Consider the following 23,050-nt stretch of genomic DNA (forward strand, 5'->3'; position numbering starts at 1 on the left):
CTTGTAAATGTATTTTATCTTGTATACGTTGTTGAGTTTGTGCTTGTATTGTTGCTGTTGTTAAGCGTGAATGCAAGAATGAGTCAATAGATGGATAAATGGATGCATGCGTGCAAAGGTAAGAGACAGAGTGCATATACAATAAACTATTTATTGGCAAATCCATCACAAAAGGCACTTTCATTTATGCAGACCTACTTGTAGGAGAGTAGGATCTGCTTACTATGGTTACCCCTACATTTTGCTGGTGGTTCACTGTTTTTTGACATTAGTCTGATTGGGGCCCTGCTATTCAGGCACTAGGCACTAGTCATAAGCCGTCTTGACTATTGTAACGGCCTGTTGCTAGCTGCCAATGAGGGAGTCATGGCAAGACTACAGGTAGTCCAGAATACGGCCGCCCGGCTAGTCCTAAATGCGCCCCCTCGCTCCCCTTCTAAACCCCTACTGGAAAAGCTTCATTGGCTACCCATCAGACAGAGGGCTAAATTCAAGGTATGCTGTACCATACATAAGAGTCTCAATGGTATGGGTCCGACATACCTGGCCACCAAATTTGTCCCCTACAAGTCCTCCCGCCCTCTTCGCTCGAGCGAACAAGGCCTTCTAGTAGTGCCTAGGGCAAGGAAGGCAAGACAGGGCAGTAAAGCTCTCTCAATAGCTGGACCGTCTCTTTGGAACAGCCTTCCCAATTCCTTAAGGCTTTGCACAGAATACCTTCCTTTCAGGAAGATGTTAAAGACCTTCCTTTTCAGCTCCTAGACAGCTCACGTTCTCCCGATCGCACTGTGGCAGATGTCAAAAGCGCGGAGATGCTCCCATGGGAGTCGATACCAGCGCTATACAAGCCAGTAAATAAATAAATAAATTCAGGTCCCCAGCCTAACTGCTTTTCCTTTAAATTGATTTCATGTACTTTTGGAACACTTCAGATTGGTTACTGGGTTCCCCTTGTGAGTCCCTAGTATATGGTACCTTAGGTACTAAGGGCATAGGTACCCCAGAGGCCTAGCAGGGGCTGAAGCATGTATTATGCCACCCATTGGAAGCCTTCCAAAATGGCACCACAGGTCTGCTTCTGCAGCTTGGGTAAGGTGGTGCATGCACCCTTTACTAAGATATAGGTTACCTATATCTACCTTTAATAACTGACATATAAACCTACAAGTCACTCCTATGGCAGGCCTTATCAATCCTGAAGGCTTGGTTTTGTGTGAGAGGGTGCCCATGCATGAGCAGGACCCCTCTGCAGCTTTTGGAATCTATTCTCTGAGGCTGTTCTGTGATGCAGCCAGGCCATATACTCTTAAGTACATTATAACCGCGTGATAAATGGCAACTTTGGAATGGCAGCATGGAAACATGTCGTGTTTGGTGTCAAACACTTTGGAATCCCAACCCCGCCCGAAGTTCTGCCAGCGGGGGTGGAATAAACACCCTTCTAGAGGGAGAAGACATGTACACACTTACCTAACCAGTAATAGTTTAAAAGAGCCCTGGCATCACAAAATGGATTCTACAGACATGGGTCTGACCTCCTGCTGCTGGACGAAACTCTGGCAGGGGAGGCCTGGACAATAGGTTTCCTGTCACGGGGAGGTATAACCACCTCCCAGACAGGCTTTAGTGTATTGGGGCTGGGTGGGTGCATTCATAGAATGTTTTTCAGACAGTGCTGGGGGCACACTTGGTGTCCCTGTGCATACCCCAGTTCAAACCGGTTGCAGGGGCACTCAGCCCTTGCTCTGGCGTGAAACTGGACAAAGGGAAAGGGGTGTAACCACCCCCCTCCCTGGATCCTCCCATGGGTGGGTCCCCAGAGTATGTCTAACCCCCTAACTTAGAATAAGTATGGGACCAGAGTCCTTAAGACTTTAGATTACACCTGGACAAAACTCTGCAACATATTTCCTGGAACTCTAACATTCTATTTCAACTAGAAGACAGAAGAATCTCCCTTAGGGTCAAGGATTGACTCCCCTGTTCAAACAGGCACCAACGAAACAATTGCTGGGCTGCATCTTCGACACTCCCCCGAAGTACCTGCAGCACAGGAAGAGGATTTCCAGACTTCTCTAAGGCCGACACGAGTCCCCAGCAACGCTGAGACCCGCATTCCAAACTCCTGACGTGGAACCGGAACTCCTGACACTGTGCACATTTGCTAAGTGCATTGACTTCATAAGCTTTTCTGAAGTTGTGCTTTTGGCTACTTGAAGTCCAAGCCCGAGCATCATTTGCACCGAAGAATGTAGGCCTACACTCCACAAGTGTTCCATGGGCCCACTTCTAGCATTTCAACTTGAGGCTCCTTTGCAATCCCTGGTCTGGTCTGTCGACTGGTGGGTCCGAACAAAGGTAACTCTTCTGCTTCTTGGGCTTTCCTTGTTGCTCCAGACGTGCCCTGACTCCCCTCCATAGGGTGAGTCCCTCAGACCCTGCTGGACTGCACTGAAGCCAATTTTTGCTTTCTGCGTTGGTTGCTGTTGCCAAGGATTATTGGGTCCAATCTGGATACTGACACTGCAGCACTTTCCATCGTTTGTGGGACAGCTCGAATCCAGCTCCTAGTTTATGTCGATACCTGCTGGTCCTCGTGGCTAAAGAGTCAACTTCACCTCCTGCACCTGAAATCACCCGACATCGGTGGGCATCTTCTCATCGCCATCCTGGTCACTGGCAAGTGACCCAGACTCTGTCCCCTTTGCTTTAAGGTTCTTCACATCTCCGATCCACCCTTGGATCCACCCGTACACTTTACACTTAGTCACCTGCAGCACTTTCAGCAGCTCGCAATTGAAATTGACGACGAAACCCGACAGGAAAAGACACCTATGCACCTGGTTTCCCTGGGTGAGGTAACTCGAGTACTCTGGTGCTCCCGTGGGTGTTGACTCTAGAACCTCCTAGTTCTAAAGGGGTTTGCTCCAAGTCCTCTTCTAAGTGTCCTTAAACTTTAAAATTCCAACCGCGACTTTCCCCACAGAAGGTAATGGTGATTCGCGGCTGTGTTTAGACACTGCAGGCGTCCCCCGTAGGTCCCCTGTGTTACTACCTTGGGTGGTTCCTGGTGGCCTCATGGGTTCTAAAGGCTCTAGGCCTTATATCTAAGTCAAATGCAAAAACCACAGTTGATGGACAGAATGCAGAACAATGTCATACATTCACCCTAGTACAGAGATCTGGGCCTAAATCCATCGCTTTTTTGCACTCCACACCACCCCAGTTCAGACATGGCCATATGCAAATCAGTCCAGCCCGAACTGCCAAGCCATGCCTTCCCTGGACCGGAAACAAGCTTCCGAGGACCGGTTTCTGGCATTACAGCCATCTTCAGCCCGGCTTGCTTGAATCCAGTGGTGTGGAGAGCATGGGACTCACGTCTGAGCATACCCATCCCATTGGGGTGACAAATGCAGAAACCAGAGTTGATGAACAGAATGCAGAACAATGTCATACATTCACCCCAGTACAGAGATCTGGGCCTAAATCCATTGCTTTTTTGCACTCCACACCACCGCAGTTCAGACATGGCCATATGCAAATCAGTCTGACGCTGTGCCTCATGGGAACAGTCCAGCCCGAACTGCCAAGCCATGCCTTCCCTGGACTTTCAGAGGACCGGTTTCAGGCATTCCAGCCGTCTTCAGCCCGGCTTGCTTGAATCCAGTGGTGTGGAGAGCATGGGACTCACGTCTGAGCATACCCATCCCACTCGAGGGGACAAATGCAAAAACCACAGTTGAAGCACAGACTGCAGAACAATGTCATACATTCATCCCAGTACAGAGATCTGGGCCTAAATCCATCGCTTTTTTGCACTCCACACCACCCCAGTTTAATACGCCCCTAAGGCTTAACGTATATTGTGCTAATTTACTGTGCGCTAATTAAGTTTACTGAATGTACTTTTGCCTCTAGCCTCATAAAGAGACTAGAGGAATGTGTTTAGAATAAATACATATATTTTATAAATATACCTGGTGTGGTTCTCCTTTCATTTGGTCATTCATGAGATTATAGACTGGTAAAACAAGCTGCTTAACATTCATTCAAGACTTAGCCTGATGGCTGCTCTCCACAGCTACCACTAGGATAGCTTTCTATATAGGTTGTCTTTAAACCTGCCATCAATAAGGGTCATTTGAACTGGTGCAAGGTGCCCACTAGAAAAGTGGACAGCATACGCCAGGCCAACTTCTCACATTGGTATGCAGCGTGTGGGATTCCAGCTTGCCATTGTTTTACCAAATAATCTCACGTGATTGATCTTTTGAAAACCACTAAAGGTACCATAGGTACATAAAATACAAGCTTAAATACACTAAGTTCTACTGAACTTAGAGTTGTGTGTCAAGGGCTTAAGCACACCCTTTCTACAACTCAAGAGAGTAGATAAACAAGAGTAGGTAAACAACTAGAGTAGGTAGTGTATACACCACACCTCACTAGTTATGTCTTCAGTGCCAGGACCTAGTGTGTCCTTGCCAGATGTCAGTAAATTACAGACATCTAAGTGTGACACATTACCTTTCTGTGAGTTAAGGGCTCTGTGTACTATGAGAAACTGAAGACTGGCAAAGGTACCACCACCCAATGCCTCAGAGAGGTATTACTGTTAGATGACCTTAGCAAGGCATCAGAGCCTGAGAGGGTAGGCAGTGGGGTAGAAGCAGCAGATGAGGAAGATCTCAGTGGTCCAATCCCACAGGAATTGATGCTGACCAGGCAGGTGAAAATGACCTTGACCTGTATAGAGCAGCTCCTAATGGAGATGTAGATGGAGGCCCAGTGAGTCCCTTCTTTGTCCCCCCAAGAAGAGTTGTAGGTGTGCCCAGAGTGTGCTTCAGTGGAATGTAGCTATTCTGACACATCTGTAGGGACCTCTGTCTCTTCACATAGGAGGGACACCTCCCAGGAAAAGAGAGAGCATCAGGTGAGACTTGAAGAAGCTCAGCTGATGATATGGAGACAAAGAGTAGCCGTAGAAAGGAAGTCCCTAGAGCATGAAAAGCTAGAAAGAAGATGGGACTAGAGTCCCATGGTGGCAGCTACTTCCCTAGTGGTAGGGATAGGTCTTATGACCATAGAACGTAAATAAGATTGTCCCTCCCTACCAGAGTGGGGATGACATCCACAAATGGATAACTGCATTGGAAAGGACCTGCAAAGTACAGAAGGTCCCCCAGGAGCAGTGGGCAGCAATCTTGTGGCTCTCCTTTGCAGACAAAGGTAGAGACAACCTCCTCACTGTCAGAGAAGAAGATGCAGATGATTACAAAGTCCTGAAGAGTGCTCTCATAAATGTGTTTGGCCTAACCACTGAGCAGTATAGAATACAGTTCAGAGATACCCAAAATACACAGACTCAGGACTGGGTTGACTTTATAGATTGTGCTACTAAGGCTCTGGAGGGTTGGTTACTGGGCAGTAAAGTGTGTGATTATACAGGATTGTATAACTTGATCATGAGAGAGCAGATCCTTAATAACTGTCAGAATCAGCTGTTGCATCTGCACCTGGTAGACTCTGATCTGACCTCTCCCTAAGAATTGGGAAAGAAGGCAGGCAAATGGGTCAGAACCAGGGTGAATCAGAAGGTACAAAACCAAGGTGGTGATCAAAAGAAGCAGGATCCTAATAAGGGTGGAGAGAAGGGTTAAGAGCAGAAGTCTTCACAAGGCCTCCCAAAAGCTTCTAATGGTGGGGATTCCAAATCTTCCAAGAAGAAAGGACAAAAGAAACTAGGGTGTAAAATCTGTAAACAGAATAGCCATAGGACTAGTGATTGCACTAAGAAAGATGCAACTCCAGCTACCATTGCCCCTAAGGCAACTGTTCCCCCTAGTTCAGCTTCAAGTGGTGATACTCAGCAGAAGGGTGTAGTAGGATTAACCATGGGTACTGAGATGGGCTCAGGCCTAGTCAGAGTGCCATCTCGGGCTGTTCTGATCTGTGATGGAGTCATGGATACGTTCTCCTCTGTGAGTCCCAGTAGCCTGGGCGAGTACAGACAACAGCCTTTGAAAATGGAAAAGAGGCTTTGGCCTATAGGGACACTGGGGCAAGTGTCACTATGGTGACACAAGACCTTGTGAACCCTGGACAAATCATACTTAGTGAACTCTATCAACTCACCAATGCTAGCAGTGTCAGGACCAATCATGCCATGGCAGTTGTTAATTTCTCCTTGGGAGGGGTAACTGGCCTTAAGAAAGTTGCGGTAAGTGCAGACCTTCCTGTAGAATGCTTGCTTGGCAATGATTTAGAGAATTCAGCCTGGTCTGAAGTGGAGTTTAGGACCCATGCAGAAATATTAGGTATCTCCGCACGGTGTTTGCTGTGACTAGGTCACAGGTCAAAAAGTCTAAAACTGACCAGGCCCTGGATTCTGAAATAATGGACCAGGTGCCTTCCAGTTAAAGGAGCAGTAGGGTTAAGGCAGTGCCTTCCCGTCTGTCTCAGCGTGATGATCACGCTCTTGAGAAAGATGATTATGGTCCTGAAGAAGGAACTGTCCCAGAGGAGCTTGAGCCTGATCATTTTGAGTTATTGGGGACAGAGGACCCTTCCAGGGCAGATCTGAGTCAGGAGCAGCTGACCTGCCCTTCTCTTGCACGCTCAGACTGCAGGCTGCTGTTGAGGCTGCTGGGAATGCTAGTGACACCCATAAAATGTATTGGGATGATGGACTCCTGTATTCAGAGAGTAGAGACCCAAAGCCTGGTGCAGTCAGGTTGGTTATACCTTTGAAGTTCAGGGGCTTACGATTGACACTAGCCCATGATACTCCTTTAGCAGGACTCCAGGGCCAAAACAAGACTTAGGACAGAATTGCCCCTCACTTTCATTGGCCCCACATATCTGAAGACGCAAATGAGTTTTGTCGCTCCTGTATCACCTGTCAAGCCAGTGGTAAGGCAGGTGGCACCACAAAGGCCCTCCTGATACTACTATCTGTGGTGGGGGTTCCCTTTGAGAGAGTGGGGATTGATCTTGTTGGAGCAATGGATCCTCAGACAGCATCTGGGCACAGGTTTATCCTAGTGGTGGTGCACCATGCCACTAGGTACCCAGAAGCTATACCCCTTAGCACCACTAAAGCATCTGTTGTGGTAGGACCCCTCTTGGGAGTGTTTTCAAGACTGGGTTTCCTTAAGGAGGTAGTATCAGACAGAGGTGCAAACTTTATGTCTAGCTACTTGACTGCAATGTGGAAGGAGTGTGGAATGAACTACAAATTCACCACACCCTATCACCCACAATGCAATGGTTTAGTTGAAAGATTCAACAAAACCTTAAAGGTTATGATCAAGGGTCTCGCATATAAGCTTAGGCGGAGATGGGACTCCTACTACCCTGCCTTTTATTTGCATACAGGGAGGTTCCTCAGGAGGGGGTTGGCTACAGACCTTTTGAACTTCTGTTTGGGCATCCTGTAAGAGGCTCATTGTGTCTAGTGAAGGAAGGATGGGAGTTACCTCTCAAAACCCCTAAACAGGACATAGTGGACTATGTACTTGGTCTTCGATCTAGGATGACTGAGTATATGAATAAGGCAACTAAAAACCTTGAGGCTAGCCAGGAATTACAGAAAACCTGGCATGACCAAAAGGCTGTACTGACTGTTTACCAGCCAGGATAGAAAGTGTGGGTGTTGGAGCCTGTGGCCCCAGCAGCTCTCCAATACAAATGGAGTGGACCCCACACTATTGTTGAACAGAAGGGAGAGGTTACCTATTTGGTAGATATTGGAACTCCCAGGAGCCCCATTAGGGTTCTTCATGTCAACAGACTGAAACCATATGTTGACAGGGCAGACATGGGCGTGCTCATGGCTACTGATGAGGGACAGGATGAGGGGAGTGGCCCTGGGAGAGGGTCTCATAGAACCCTGATGATGGGTCAGTAGATGGAGTAGCCTTGGCAGGCAGCCTCACTGATCAGCAGCAAACTGATTGCAGACAAGTGCACAGTCAGTTCAGACATATGTTTTCTCTGACTCCAAGTCAGACTACCTGGTGCACTTATCAAGTGGACACTGGAGACAGTCTGCCTGTTAAAAATAAAATTTACAGGCAACCTGATCTTGTCAGGGACTGTATCAGGACTGAAGTCCAGACAATGTTGGATTTGGGAGTTATTGAACCCTCAGATAGCCCTTGGGCTAGTCCAGTGGTCTTGGTACCAAAGCCTCTCACCCAGGGTGTTAAGATAGAGATGAGGGTTTGCGTTGACTACAGAGGTCTCAAAGCAGTCACTAGGACTGATGCCCATCCAATCCCAAGAGCAGATGAGCTTATAGATACTTTGGCCTCAGCCAAGTTTCTGAGTACATTTGATCCTACAGCTGGCTATTGGTAGATTAGATTAGCTGATGATGCAAAGCCAAAGACAGCATTTTCAAACCATAGTGAGCACTATCAATTTGCGGTGATGCCCTTTGGTCTGAAGAATGTACTTGCCACTTTTCAAAGGTTGGTGAACAAAGTCCTAACAGACCTGGAAGACTACTTTGCAGCATATCTAGATGACACTGCTGTCTTTAGCTCCAGCTGGGAGGATCACCTGGCCCACCTGAGAAATGTTTTGGAGACCCTGCAGAATTCAGGCCTAACGATCAAGGCTACCAAGTGCCAGATAGGGCAGAGGCAGGTTGTGTACCTGGGCCACCTTGCAGGTGGAGGCCAGGTTCAACCAATGGAGAGCAAAATCCAAACCATCATGGAGCTCCAACTACCCAGACTCAGGTCAGAGCTTTCTTGGGCCTGACTGGGTACTACAGGAGATTTGTCAATGGCTATGGTTCCATTGTGACACCCCTGAATGACTTAACCTCTAAAAGAATGCCAAAAAAAGTTTGGTGGACAGTTACTTGTCAAAAGGCATTTGAAGACCTGAAACAGACCATGTGCCCTGAACCATTTCTGCACAGTCCTAACTACTCCAGAGAATGTATTGTCCAAACAGATGCATCTGAGTTGGGGGTAGGGGCTGTGCTATCACAATTGAATGATGAAGGTCAGGAACAGCCAGTAGCTTTTATTAGCAGAAGGCTGACCCCTAGAGAGAAGCGTTGGTCAGCTATTGAGAGGAAGTCGTTTGCTGTGGTTTGGGCTCAGAAGAAGCTGAGGCCATACTTTTTTGGCACTCACTTCACTGTTCAGACTGACCTTAAGCCCCTCTTATGGCTAAAACAAATAAAGGGTGAAACGCCCAAACTTTTGAGGTGGTCCATTTCCCTACAGGGAATGGACTATACAGTGGAACATAAATCTGGGACTAACCATGCCAATGCAGATGAACTCTCCAGATATTTCCACTTAGAACATGAAGACTCAACTGGTCAAGGTTAGTTTAATGTCCCTGCGTTTGGGGGGGGGGGGGGGTTGTGTAGGAGAGTAGGATCTGCTTACAATGGATACCCCCACTTTTTGCTGGTGCTTCACTGTTTTTCGACGTTAGTCTGGCTGGGGCCCTGCTATTCAGGACCCCAGCCTAGCTGCTTCCTCTCTAAATTGATTGCATGTGCTTTAGGTATACTCCAGATTTGTTACTGGGTTACCCTTGTGAGTCCCTAGTATATGGTCCCTTAGGTACTAAGGGCAAAGGTACCCCAGAGGCCTACCAGGGGCTGAAGCATGTATTATGCCACCCTTGGGAAACCTTCCAAAATGGCACCACAGGTCTGCTACTGCAGCCTGGGTAAGATGGTGCATGCACCCCTCACTAAGATATAGGTTACCTATATCTACCTTTAATATTGACACATGTAAACCTATAAGTCACTCCTATGGCAGGCCTTATCAATCCTGAAGGAAGAGTGCTTGGTTTTGTGTGAGAGGGTGCCCAAGCATGAACAGGACCCCTCTGCAGCTTTCGGAATCTATTCTCTGAGGCTGTTCTGTGATGCAGCCAGACCATATACTCTTAAATGCATTATAACCTTGCGGTACATGCTAACTTTGGAATCGCTGCATGGAAACATGTTGTGTTTGGTGTCAAACACTTTGGAATCCGACCCCCGGCCAGTTCTGTCAGAGGGGGTAGAACTCCACCCTTCTAGTGGGTGAAGACATGTACATACTTACCTAACCGGTAATAGTTTGAAATAGGCCTGGCATCACAAAAAGGATGCCACAGACACAGGTCTGCCCTCCTGCTGCTGGAAGAAACTCCGGCAGGGGAGGCCTGGACAATAGGTTTCCTGTTACAGGAAGGTGTAACCACCTCCCAGACAGGTTTTAGTGTATTGGGGCTGGGTGGGTGCATCATAGAATGCTTTTCAGACAATGCTGGGGCCATACTTGGTGTCCCTGTGCATACCCTAGTTCAAACCGGTTGCAGGGGCACTCAGCCCTTGATCTGGCGCAAAACTGGACAAAGGGAAAGGGGTGTAACCACCCCCCTCCCTGGATCCTCCAATAGATAGGTCCTCAGAGTATGTCTAACCCCCTAACTTAGCATAAGCATGGGACCCCAGTCCTTAGGACTTTAGATTACACCTGGACGAAACTCTGCAACATATATCCTGGAAATTCGAGATTCTATTTCGACTAGAAGATGGAAGTATCTCCCTTTGGGTCAAGGAGTGACTCCCCTGTTCAAACAGGCACCAAGGAAGCAATTGCCAGTCTGCATCTTCGACGCTCCTGCCAGATCCCGAAGTACTGCAGCCCAGGAAGAGGATTCCCAGACTTCTCTATGGCTGACACGAGTCCACAGCAAAGCTGAGACCCACAGCCTGAACAAGTGTCGTGGAGCTGGAACTCCTGACGCCGTGCACATTTGCTAACTGCATTGCCTTCCAAAGCTTTTCTGAAATTGTGCTTTGGGATACTTGTAGTCCAAGCCCCGGCATCATTTGTACTGAAGATTTTGGGCCTACACTCCACAAGTGTTCCGTGGGCCCGCTTCTAGCGTTTCCACTCAAGGCTCCTTCACGATCCCTGGTCTGTCGACTGGTGGGTCCCCACAAAGGTAACTCTTCTGTTTTTTGGGCTTTCCTGGTTGCTCCAGACGTGCCCTGACTCCCCTTCAAAGGGTGAGTCCCTCAGACCTTGCTGGTCTGCACAAATGCCAATCTTTGCTTTCTGCGTGGGTTAGTGTTGCCAAAGCTTGTTGGGTCCAATCCGGATACCGACACCACAGCACTCAACATACTTTGTGAGACAGCTTGAATTAAGCTCCTGGTTGTCATCGACACCTCCTGGTCCTTGTGGCTGAAGAGTCAAGCTTCACCTCCTGCACCTGAAATCACCCGACATCGGTGGGCATCTTCCTATCGTCTTCCTGGTCACTGGCAAGTACACCTGTGCCATCCACATACATGCCCTAAGGACATGTATGTGGATGGCACATGGCACACATGCCAGAATCAGGGGTGCAACAGGGTGTCAAAGTGACACCCTGTCCCCCTTGACAATTCGGTAATTTTACAGGATCGGTATTTACCGATTCAGTAATTGACATTGATTCCAATGGCCTCAAGGCCCATAGGAATCATTGGCAATTATCGAATCGGTATTTACCGATTCGGTAAAATTCGGTATTCTAGAGTCGGTAAATGAGATTTACCTACATCGGGCCCTTAGACTCTGATGGTGTTCAAATTTATTCTAACTCTGGAGAGAAGTTTAATTTATGAAGTAGTGCCAAAGCCCTTACCAACAGATATAAAACGTCCAGCCCAAAATGTTGAGCCATGCACCCTTAAGACAGTAACACTAGCAACCCCCTACCTTTTTAGTTCAAGGTGGGTCACATCTGTGAGTTGCAACTTAAGTGCAGTGGCACAGCGAGCGCACATACTCATCCCATGTAGGACTTTACAATGAAACGTGCTAGTGATGGGTGGACTGCCTCAAAAGTCTCAGCCTTTGGCAATTACTTCTACCCACATTACAGTCCATCATTTTTTGACCATCATTACTCTGCAAATTAAACTTTGTCCTAGTCTAGTAGGAACAGTCTGGCTTTAAGTGCCATATTAGTTTCTCTTTAGATGAAACACAAGCAACAGCAGACCAATATCAGTCTCCCTGGTACTCAATATTGAGGTTTGTAGGGCAGTGAGCTTTGCAATTACACCTAGGCATTCACATGCCGCTTAGGTGTTCACACGGAAGCACAAAGTTGATGGGTGGAATACTTATACACCTTTCAGAAGCTTCCAATTGCTTTGGTAATATTCAGGTTGCTTCTGTTTTACCCACTGTGTCACTCCAGTCTGGGACCACTTGTAAGAAAATACCTCTATGTGCTTAATTTTTTGGACTGCTGCTACTGCTTTTGTGTACATCTGTTCATTGGGACTCTACTAAAAAAGCCCAAATGCATGTGCTCTGACCCCTAAAACATGTTGAAATTGGGTATAGTCCTAATTGGCATAATTAGCTTACCTCCTAGAACCCAGGGGCTTATTTACAAGCCACTTGCGTCACCTGTACGTCACTTTTACAGTGTTATAATTTACGCAAAAGTGGTGCCTGCGGCTTGTAAATTAGCCCCCTAATATATAGTACAGTGTAAATGTCAGTAGTAGACTACAGCACACATTGTTCCAAAACTAAAATGACAGTGCAAAACATGACTGCAGACGCAATACTCTAACCTGTCTTTTCAGTTTTATAACTGCAGTTTTGAGCTACCAACCACTCCTCCTCACTTTTGACAGGCCTAACCCTTCCTTTTGATTATCAGTAAGTCACCCCTAGGTAGTCCTAATTGCCCAATAAGGGAAGGTGCCTGATATTAAAAAATAGAGCTTGCAAAGGTTGAATGTAAAACCTGTCCTTACAGTGTCCCGGCCCCAAAAGCTATTTTCAAAATAGTAGGGTTAGCTGTTCCATTGTAAAGCATTGGTATATAATATTAAACTTAAATAATGTTATATCCGCTTGGGAAAAACGTAGAAAGTCCATTTTATGGCTTTTTAAAAACACTTTCTACAAGCCCAATTCACTAGTAAAGCCGGATTTGCACTAAATATTCTACAATTGGTATATTTAAAAACGCACTTTTCACCTTCCCAAAGCCCCTTGAAGCCCATTTTCTGGAGCTTTGACTTGTTACCCAGGACATGAATAGCCCCATTGATGAGGTGTGAACTGGCTACCAAGTACAAAGGTCTTTGATGTGGGGAGATATTTTTTTCCTCTGACAAGATGACCCTCTGGCAGTACCCAGGAGCCTAATTAACTTTAAAGGATGCTTACCCTGTCACAGGCAAATGTATATAATACTTGGGCCCGCCCTCTCTTTTACCCCTCTAGTCAGTGAGGCACTAATCCCAGAACCGGTTTTCAGTGGCTACAGAAGGTTGCTCATTTTCCTGACCATACATTGGAGCTCTGCTTAGGGGAAGAAAGGTTCTGCTGTTGGATTTAGGTAGAAGGGCACTGTGGGAATGTTTGCAGTAGGGCACACAAAAATGATTCAAATGTGGTTAAAGTTGCACCTGCGAAATGTATTCCTATTGGTTAGTGAGGGTTCATGAGTCACTTCCACCCAGTGGTTAGTGGCCAAGCATTAATGTTACAACACTGCTCACTGTGTTCAGAACACTACTGGACCTGTCAAAGGCAGAAGAAGGACTGTACCTGCTGCTGCGACCTGTGAGGAGACTTGAATGGCTGGACCTGCTGCCACCTTTATCCAGGGCAAAGAAGTCGACTCCAAGGAGATTTCTCCAGGAGTGAGTCTTGACCCCCAAGTGCTGTTCCAGAGGTCCTTGGACCCTTGGCTGTGTCAAGGTGTACTTCTACTAACATCATTAGAAACCTAGCTTCAAAGACCTCATGAGGACCAGAACAAACTTTTCAAGTCAATCCAATGAAGAATCATTGCCTCTTGGGCCATAGATTCAATTTGCGCCCGCTCTAAGCTTCTCCGCAGCAGCAAATCCATTTCAGTGGATAGCCTTGAGAAAGTATCCATTCTCGTGGTGCCCAGTTCAGCTACAGCTTTCAGCTCAAAACAAAAGTAACTAAGTCTGAAGAAAGAAATCTTCACCGGGCAAATTTTGGATTTCTCCTATTCTAAGATTTCCAGCCAAAAGCTACAAAAAGCTTCCCTTGGACCTTATCCAACAGCTATCGGGCGTCCTAGAACCCTTCTCAGCCACAACCTGCTGCCTTGACCAGCTGAGGATTTTTGACTTCCATGTCAGAGACGATGTCAGAAGGGAAAACTAATGATTAGGAATGAACTTGCTTTCTGTATTCAACCTTTGCTATTTTGTGGTCAGCCTTAAATCGTGGCTAGATCCTGGTCAAGTGCAACCAGATGACCGCAGTTAGTGCTTAATGCTTTTTGGAGCAATTTTTATTTAACACCTAAAAATGCATATTTCCGGTCCCCATTGTTGGAGATTTGTCATTGTAGTGTCAATTTGTTCATTAAATTATTTTCAATTTTTAAGAATTGAAATGTTTTTTTAATTTTATTTATTTATTTGAAAAGTTTTATAAAGCAGAAACATGACCCAAAAAAGGGTATCAGAGCACTGTACATCAGAAAAAGGATACAATTAGTATCTAAGTAAGTAAGCATCCTAAACATTTGTAGTAAACCAACCCCAACACAATAAGATTAAAACCAAACATGAGGAACATGTAGCGAGACCATAAGTTGCATCCTGAAAATGTCTCAAACAAATGAGATAGCATTGTTTTCTCTAGGATACAAAAATATTAGTTATATTGTCTTCAAGACAGTTGTTGCAGCTGGTTAGCCAGGAGAAGTACTTTGACTTGAATTTTGATCAATCAATCAATAAGATAATTGTAAACTATCCCGACAGTGTTACTGTCCAATCATTAAATGTCAAGTCATAACACAGTTACAGATAAAAATTCTCTGTCACATATGTCTGACATAAAAATATAAAAGTGTTGACGTTTTGACCCATAAATGGATCAGCCAATTTCACGCATTGTGGGAGGGGTCTTCATCAGGACAAAGGTGAGGGTGGGGAGAGGTTTTGGCACCTACGGATAATGACATAAGAATATTTGGGTGGTGCATGCATAAATCAGGAAAGATTTTTATATACAAATGCCATGATGATTTACCAGTAGAGACAGCTCTATTGTTTCGGGCTGTATTTGAGAAAAGCTGGGCTCGTAGGCTCCTGTGAAAAGAGAGAGCAGACAGGATACTAGGACCTCTGTTCCTAGAGCTACTGAGGGGTAACAAATATAGAATATATAGAGATTTCAAGACAACAAACTTTTTCAGACTTCTTAAAGATGATCGAGGTTTTCAAAGGTAAGGGCCCAGGTTGATGAGTAACCTGTGGCTGAAAAAGATAATACCTATGTCCCAAAATAGCCCTCTAAAATAAGTCGAGTTTAAGAGCAACATATTATATGCCAGAGCAAGGTGGCATATTTAAAAAACAGTACCAGTGATATGAGTAATAGTGTAAAATAACTGCCTTGCCAACAAATAATATGCAAGGTGCTTTTAACCACTGTTACCAGTTTAGGAAAACTGTCTGCTTAAGAAGACAAACCCCGGGTGTCTGTATGTGACTCCGACAGAGTTAGTTGTGTGAAAGGGAAAGCACCAACTAGTTTTGAATGCATGAACACATGGATGACTACGAGTACATCTTTAGAAGGCATATAGCACCTAATGGGGGCGATGTGAGCACGCTATCTGCACTAGACTTCTGCACTGGTTAAATAACCTCGAGACGCTTGAACACAAATAAAGAGACTGTTGGCAATGCACAGTGTTTAGGAAGGACCTGCACTCTAGTCTTTCTGGCACAGTAATACATCAGCAGTCAATTAACAAAGCGGAACTGATTGAATCTCTAAAAGAGCCATGAGGAGCACATACTGACCGCAGAAAGGCAGTACTGTAGAACAGCTGAAAAACCGCAGGTAGTCAAGTAAGACAATTGGTTCACTTTATATTATTTGGTTATTGCACCCCGTTCTGAGGATGCTTTAGGAGGGCACACCATGCTCTGGCTACACATTTGAGGTCTCGCCTAGGCAGTGCTTGCGCTGTCTCTTCGAGACATGCTGTATTCAGGTACGGACTTTAAGCTCCAGCCATTTTCCTACCTATCTTTTCAATTGCCTGTTATTTCTGTCCTTTGTTAATAGGACTTAGTAGTCCCTCCTTAGTACCTCCTTTTCTCTGTTGGAACCTCGTATGTGGACTGCCCCTGTTACATGTGCTGTGATTCGGCATGTTTTAATTATGGTCTGTGAGCACTATTATCTTAAATGCCCTTCCCCTCTTTGCTTACTAGTATTACCCCTGGGAATTAAAGGAGGGCTGAGAGAAGTGACCTTGATTTACCAACAGTGGGAGAATGATTTTTTTAAACATGGAAGACTGTAGTCTAATAATCAAGGGAGTGCTGACATGGTCTCTGGGAGCATGGGGATTTCTCAGGGTATTTCTGGGATGAAGTGGGCTGCACGGGTTCCCTGATCTTGGGGGCAGGGGTTTTCAGGGAGTGCCAAAGGGAGGAATTGTTTTCCCTATGCCCCCAGCGCGTTCTACAGTTTGGCTGGTAGTTGGGAAGGTCTTTTAGGAATTGGGGGCCTGGGAGATGGGTATGGCGCCACAATAGCCCCTTAATTGTTTCTGGATGGGCAGGTCAGGGACAATTTTGTGTAATCCAGGGGCCTGAGAAGTTTCGTTGGTGGCGTTGATATCCAGGTTAACAGGAGGGTCTGGTGTGGCCTGTCCATTTAGCCCAGTCCGAAGACAGAGCCTGTGTGTTGGCTCTGGGACAGCTTTGGACGAGCCAAGATGCAAGGACAAGAATCCACGTCCACCTTGCAAGAGTTTGACCCTTTCAAGGGCCTATTTGAATAATAATTTCGAGACTGTGGAGTGAGGAATGGTGAAGTCCCGGCCACAAGTTCAGACTGGGTGGTGTGCGCAGGGGGTATGATTGTTTTTTTACTTTTGCTGAGGAGTTGGAGGAAGGTGAGCTAATGAAGGATGTGGATTGCAAGACTGAGTGGTGGGTTGCACCTCGTGTATTGCATCAGAGACGGGGCGTGAATATTTGGAGGGGAAGTGTTGATGTTTTGCAGGAGGGGTCGACAGCAGCGAAAGCAGTGTCCAGCCAAACCAGGAAGAGATTAGCATCAGGACGGACAGATTTGATGTGGGCCCGATCTTGAGGCCAGGTAAGGAGCCTTGCAAGGCATGCACTCTCTTCGGGGTGTTGGGCCTTGGGTGCAGGTAGTGTGGATTTTATGCAGAAGCGCAGGGTGACTTTGGTCCACACTTATGGAAGGATATGTCTGTTCCGGATCAAGGAACAGTTATGGAGGGAGCAGTAGAGAGGGCGAGACAGTGTATTCCGAAGGGATTATCAAGTGGAGGGGAAATGTTGAGAGGGTGCGGCAATGCATCACATTGCATGTATTGAAACAAGTGGTTTGCATACTACCGACTGTATGCAGAGATTTATGGGAGATGCTTACTTTTTCCGTGAATATGGTTTGGTAATGTTTTGGGGAAGTTTTGATTTCATCAGCGGCTGTCTCAAAGGCGCCAATGGGTATTTTGGTGGTCAGATGTCAGGATGATTGATAGGGCAGTTCAGGTGTGGATTCCAAAATCCCAGACAGATCAGTTGGGGAGGGGCACTTGAGTGAAATCATTAGTGTATCTGGATGGGAAGGTGATGGAGGTGAGAAGGTGTTGCAGCATGCAAATGGGTCATGTTTTATCGGGGCACAGGTATTGGGGATTTCTGGGAAAAGCATAGTGCTTTTGGGCTGTAGAGCTCAGGATTTTGGGATACACTCAATAAGAATCACAATGGTGATGGAAGCTGAGTTCAGGGGTGGGAAGGCTGCTGAGATTAGGCATCTGGGACATTTGGCTTTCGGATTGCTAGCAGTGCTATTTACTTTTGTAATAAGTTTGGCATAATTGACATTAACATGATTTTTTTCTCTTAGATTGCATTGCAGACCAAGACAGAGGCCAAATTGGGGTTTGGATCTTTGGCCACTCTTTCATGAAGTGGACAGTGAGGCAGGTTGAATCCAGGAGAGGAGGAAGACCACCGGACTGCATGATATGGTGATGAAGTTGAAATTATTTGGAAAAGGGGGCATGCAATGATGCTAATTTTTGCCCCAAATGTATTTAATTGATAAGGTACTGCCTAATACGGTGGAATTTGGATTGTCAATGGGAGCGTGCAATGGCATAAATTGTTGCCCAAATTAAATTCAGATAAAATTCATTGAGAGGGGTGCAATTGAAAAGGTTTGGCAATGGCATGAATTGCTGCCCTTGCACAGACATTTTATTGGTGCACCTAGGAGAAAATTACTTTGTGAAGTTAAAGGGATTGCCACTGGTAAAAACTGTGAAACAGGAATTGTAGATCAAGGCACCATGGTCTGGCACCACAGTTTTATTTACAGAGTTCATGTTAAGGAGGGTCTGGCAGGGGGCCACAAAGCCAGAGGCTATCGACAGGGCAAGAAGGAAAGTAAACAGAGAGATTCAGAAGTATTGCAGAGTGCACTGGTTTATCTTTCTTGAACACAGCAATATAAAGTGTGACACAGGGTAATTCTTTCAAGATGATGGGGTTCATTTATCAATATATGGGGTGGAATTGTACCTGATGCAAGTACAGAATTATTTTGGCTGACATGTTGCATCTGCCAGTGGGGATGTAGATGCCTAAAGGGGGGCAGAAAAACTTGGTGGTGTTTCTAGTGCGGTTGAGACACAAGTCTAAAAGTTTATTAAAGAAACATTGGTCATGGTCAGACCCAGTGAGGTTTTGGGGGTGAGGGGAAGTTTATGAATAGAAAGAGAATGCATGTGTGGTTATGTACGAGGGATGGATGCAGGAAGTTTGAGGGATGAGAGTTGTGATTGGATTTTGATTGGTTTGGTTTATGAAGGGTTGCTTAGGGGAGGGAGGATTTGGATAGCTGGTAAATGTATAGTGAGTCACAATTTTGATGCTTGTATGTATTGCATATAGCCAAGGTTTTGAACATTTTAGCTTGTGCACCTGTTTCATTAAAGCAGCATTTTTCACACTATCATGTAGTCACTCATTTTTGAAGACACAATTCCACCGAGTGACAATGTTATAACACGATTACTCCACTAGCCTATTTGTCATAACTTTACAGGGAAATAAATTGATATTTTAATAGTCTATGTGAAACAACCCAGATATGTTCATTACTTGCAACTGTGTTACATATCAATAAATCAGTGTTGGTAAAGTGTAGTTACTCACCCGGGAGGATTTCAAGCGCTGGGGCGGCAGCTTCTTTAGTGCCGTGGTTATCCGTAGAGCCAGGTCTTGAGGTCCTTCCTGAACTGGGGCAGTGTGGGAGCTTGTCAGAGGTGGAGGGTGAGGTTAATCCAGGCTTTGGCTGTGATGTAGGAGAAGGACTTTCCTCCCATTCTGGTCTTGTAGATAAGTGGGACAGTGGCCATAGAGAGATTGGCTGATCGGAGGTGTCTTTTAGGCATGTGGAAGGTGAGGCCATTGTTTAGGTATGGGGTCCAGTGTTGTAAAGGGCCTCATATGCGTGGGTAAGGAGTTTGAAAGTTATTCTTCTTTTGACTGGGAGGCAGTAGAGATCACAGAAGAGTTGGGTGATGTAACTGCGACAGGGGATGTCGAGAGTCAGTCTGGCTGAGGTTTTTTGGACGATCTGAAGTTAGCGAAGGAGCTTCTTGTTCATTCCGGCATAGAGATTGTTGGAAGATGTGTTTGGTTATGTTGGGTTCGTTGGTATGGGAAAGGATCAGTTTGTTTTCGTCGGCATAGGAGATGATATTTAGCACGTGGTTCCTGACAATGGTTGCTAGGGGGGCCATGTAAACATTGAAAAGGGTGAGGCTAAGGGAGGAGCTCTGGGGCACTCCAAAGTTGTTCTCTGTCGGTTCCGAGAGGTAGGGAGGGAGTCTGACCTGCTGCCTTCTGCCGGTGAGGAAGAACCAAATCCAGTCGAGGGCCTTGCGGTGGGTGCCGGCAACGTGGTCTCTAGTTGCTAGGCAGGCAAGAGGTCCTGGAAGATGAGGGCTGTCATTTCACCCTGGTCGAAGAGGGAGCATGGCGGCGAGTAGGGCTGTCTCGGTGCTGTGGCTGCTACAGAATCCGGACTGGGAAATGTCAAGGACATTGTTAGCTTCGATGAAGTGTGAAAGATGGATATTGCCGGCCTTTTTGATGACCTTGGTTGAGAAAGGAAGCAGGGAGATGGGCCTGAAGTTCTTGATGGATGTCGGTCTGTGGAGGGTTTCTTCAGGAATGGGTTGACTTTGTTGTGTTTCAAGTCGTCGGGGAAGGTGCGCAGTCTTGAATGACCTGTTGATCATCTGAAGTAGTTCGGGTGCGATGACAGAGGTGGCTCTGTGGAAGAGGTACTGTGGCAAGGGTCTGAGGGTGTTCAGGAGTGGATGATTTTTATGGTCTTCAAGTTGTCCTCTGTCGTTAGTGGGGTCAATTTGAGCAGGGTCTGTTGGTTGGTGTCGCATGGAGGGTGAGCTGGAGAGGAGAGGAGGTCTTGGTTGTCAAAGCTGTCATAGATCTTAATATTAATGTGGAAGAAGGTGCTGAGTCTGTTGCAGAGGTCTTGAGAGGCTGGGATGTCTCTTGTTTCGCTGCAGTGACTGGTGAATTCCTTAATGATTGAGAAGAGTTCTTATGAGTTATGAGCGTTGGCGAGGAGTCTGTAATGGAATGATTTCTTCCTTATAGATGCAATTTAGAATTTATTTCCAGCTCCTCGATGGATCCATATGGCATGGCTTTTCCAGCTTAGGAATGCAAAAATGCTTTCAAGGGATGAGGTATATCTGGCTGACGAGGTGTATGAGTTGTTCATTTAAACTATTGTTGGTGCAAATGCAAGGCAGGGGAGTGGTGAGGGGTAGATTTGCCAGTAACTCCTTCGTCCTTTGCTGGACAACTTCACAAAATCATATTATACATATACAGCCAGCTGTGGAGTTCTATTCCTTGAGATAAATGCAATGTTTTGTTTTTACTTTCACTATCACTTTGTCACGACACGTCCACTTTTCACTTTGTGGGAGCACCTGATTACTATTCACGGTACGAAGAACTATTGTGTAAAATAAACTATTCATTTTACACAATATATGCTAACCTACCATTCCTTTCCAGTATGACAAACTGCTGTGAGTATAATTAATACTCTGAATCCCCTTGGGGATTTCACTTCTTACTCTGGACCCACTGTGGCCAAATCTGAACCATTGGTTTTCCTAAACACATGTTAACCCCAGGTTCATATATTGGGGTACCCTTGTTCTCCCTTACTGACTACACCAGTCTTCAGTATACAAACTGTCCTATTTGCTTGCACCAGCCCACTGGCTAAATGTGCCCAAAACTGTTCTGTGTAAGAACTTGGGGCCTCATTTATGAAAAGTGACGCAACGCTGCGTGAAAACAGCGATGCGTCACTTTTCATTGTGCCCTCCTTGTGACATGCTGAATGCGTCATATCTACAGTAGGACGCATCATGTCACAAGGAGTTACAGATACGTCAGTATTTCGGATGTATCCCTAGGCGCAAAAATGACGCATTGCTGGAAAGTGTCACATAAGTGACGCAACTCCAGCAATGAGTCATTTCACAAGGGCAAATCCCATTTCAAATGTGCCTGCATCAGTCTTACGCCTGCTGTGAGATAGGCGTTAGATATTGACACATTTACTTCCTAGAAGTGGCGCAGTGAAATCTCATTAATTTCACTGGGTCACTTCTACAAGGTTTTCTTGCGTCAGAAAGTCCATCCTGCATACATTATACCTGGTGCAGGTATAATATGATGCAGGGATTTACAAAGTGACGCAAGATGCGTCACTTTGTAAATATGAGGCAACATGCCGCATTTTGTATGCCGCTAGTACGTCACAAAAGGTGATGCAAAGGCGGCGACAAAGTGACACAAGCGCTCATAAATAAGACCCAAGGAGTATTAGTTGAGGGGGGACAACCCACCTGAAATAATTTTCAGAGTCCTTGGTCAGGTGAACCACTAATAACTAAATAAACTGGTGCTTAACCCTTTGGTAGCATAGCACAAGGCAGTCAAGCTTATTTTAGAGACAATGTGCAAAGTATTTATGCAGCAATCAAATAGTACCAAAGTGAAAAAACAACACAAAACAACCCCAAACCAATTTGGAAAAATAAAGAATCTTTCAATAAATAAAGTCACAGAGAACCAACAATGAGAACAGAGATATGAATTAGTTATGTTTAATTTAAAAATAGTGCTACAAAGCACCACCTGTGGGTATATGCTCATGCTAGACCAGGTCCAAGTCAAAAGTTAAGGCCAATTTTGATAGAGGGCATGTCCGATAGAGGGACAAGGTCTGTCTGGTGAAACATCACCCTCTGACTTATAAGCGTTTATGCTGAAAACATTGTTAAATAATTGGCGGTGGAATAAGCTACAACCTGGATCAGAAGCTGGGCGCTACGATGGTGGGTTGCTTAGGAGCATGGTCCTGTGCATTCATTGATGAAGTCGGTAAAGCTCTGACTAGGCAGAGTTTGAAGTCTGTGTGCAGAAAGGCCGTGATGTTGGTCCAAATCACGCACCCTATGCTCAAGCTTAAAAAACCTTTTCTGAAAGTTTGATTTCCTTCAGTGGAGTTTTGATGGTGAGCTTTGTCTCCATGGGTTATCCAGGTGAAAAGTTGCAAAAGAGTTTCTAAGTCCTTTTTTGGGGACAGAAAGAGTACAGTCTAGCTCCAACCAAGGGTACATGATCTCTGAGTACCACATGGGGGTTGGGATTACAGCAGAGGCCAGCATCCGGGTCCAGGATAGGTCCAGTTGGAACTGGTCAGCCGGGCAGTTGCATGAAGAGAGGATTTTGGAAGCTTGTTGAGTCCCTGTAGTTCAAACAGTAGTCAGCCAACTTACCCTTGGAGTCCCTTCTGGGGTCCTGGATTCATGGCAAGCAGGACCAGACTTTCTTCAGATAGTCTTTCCTCTGATTCTATACAGGTTAAGAGGTGTTATGGGAGGT

Source organism: Lissotriton vulgaris, chromosome 1_1 (assembly GCF_964263255.1).
Source record: "Lissotriton vulgaris chromosome 1_1, aLisVul1.2, whole genome shotgun sequence".
Lineage (NCBI taxonomy): Eukaryota > Metazoa > Chordata > Amphibia > Caudata > Salamandridae > Lissotriton > Lissotriton vulgaris.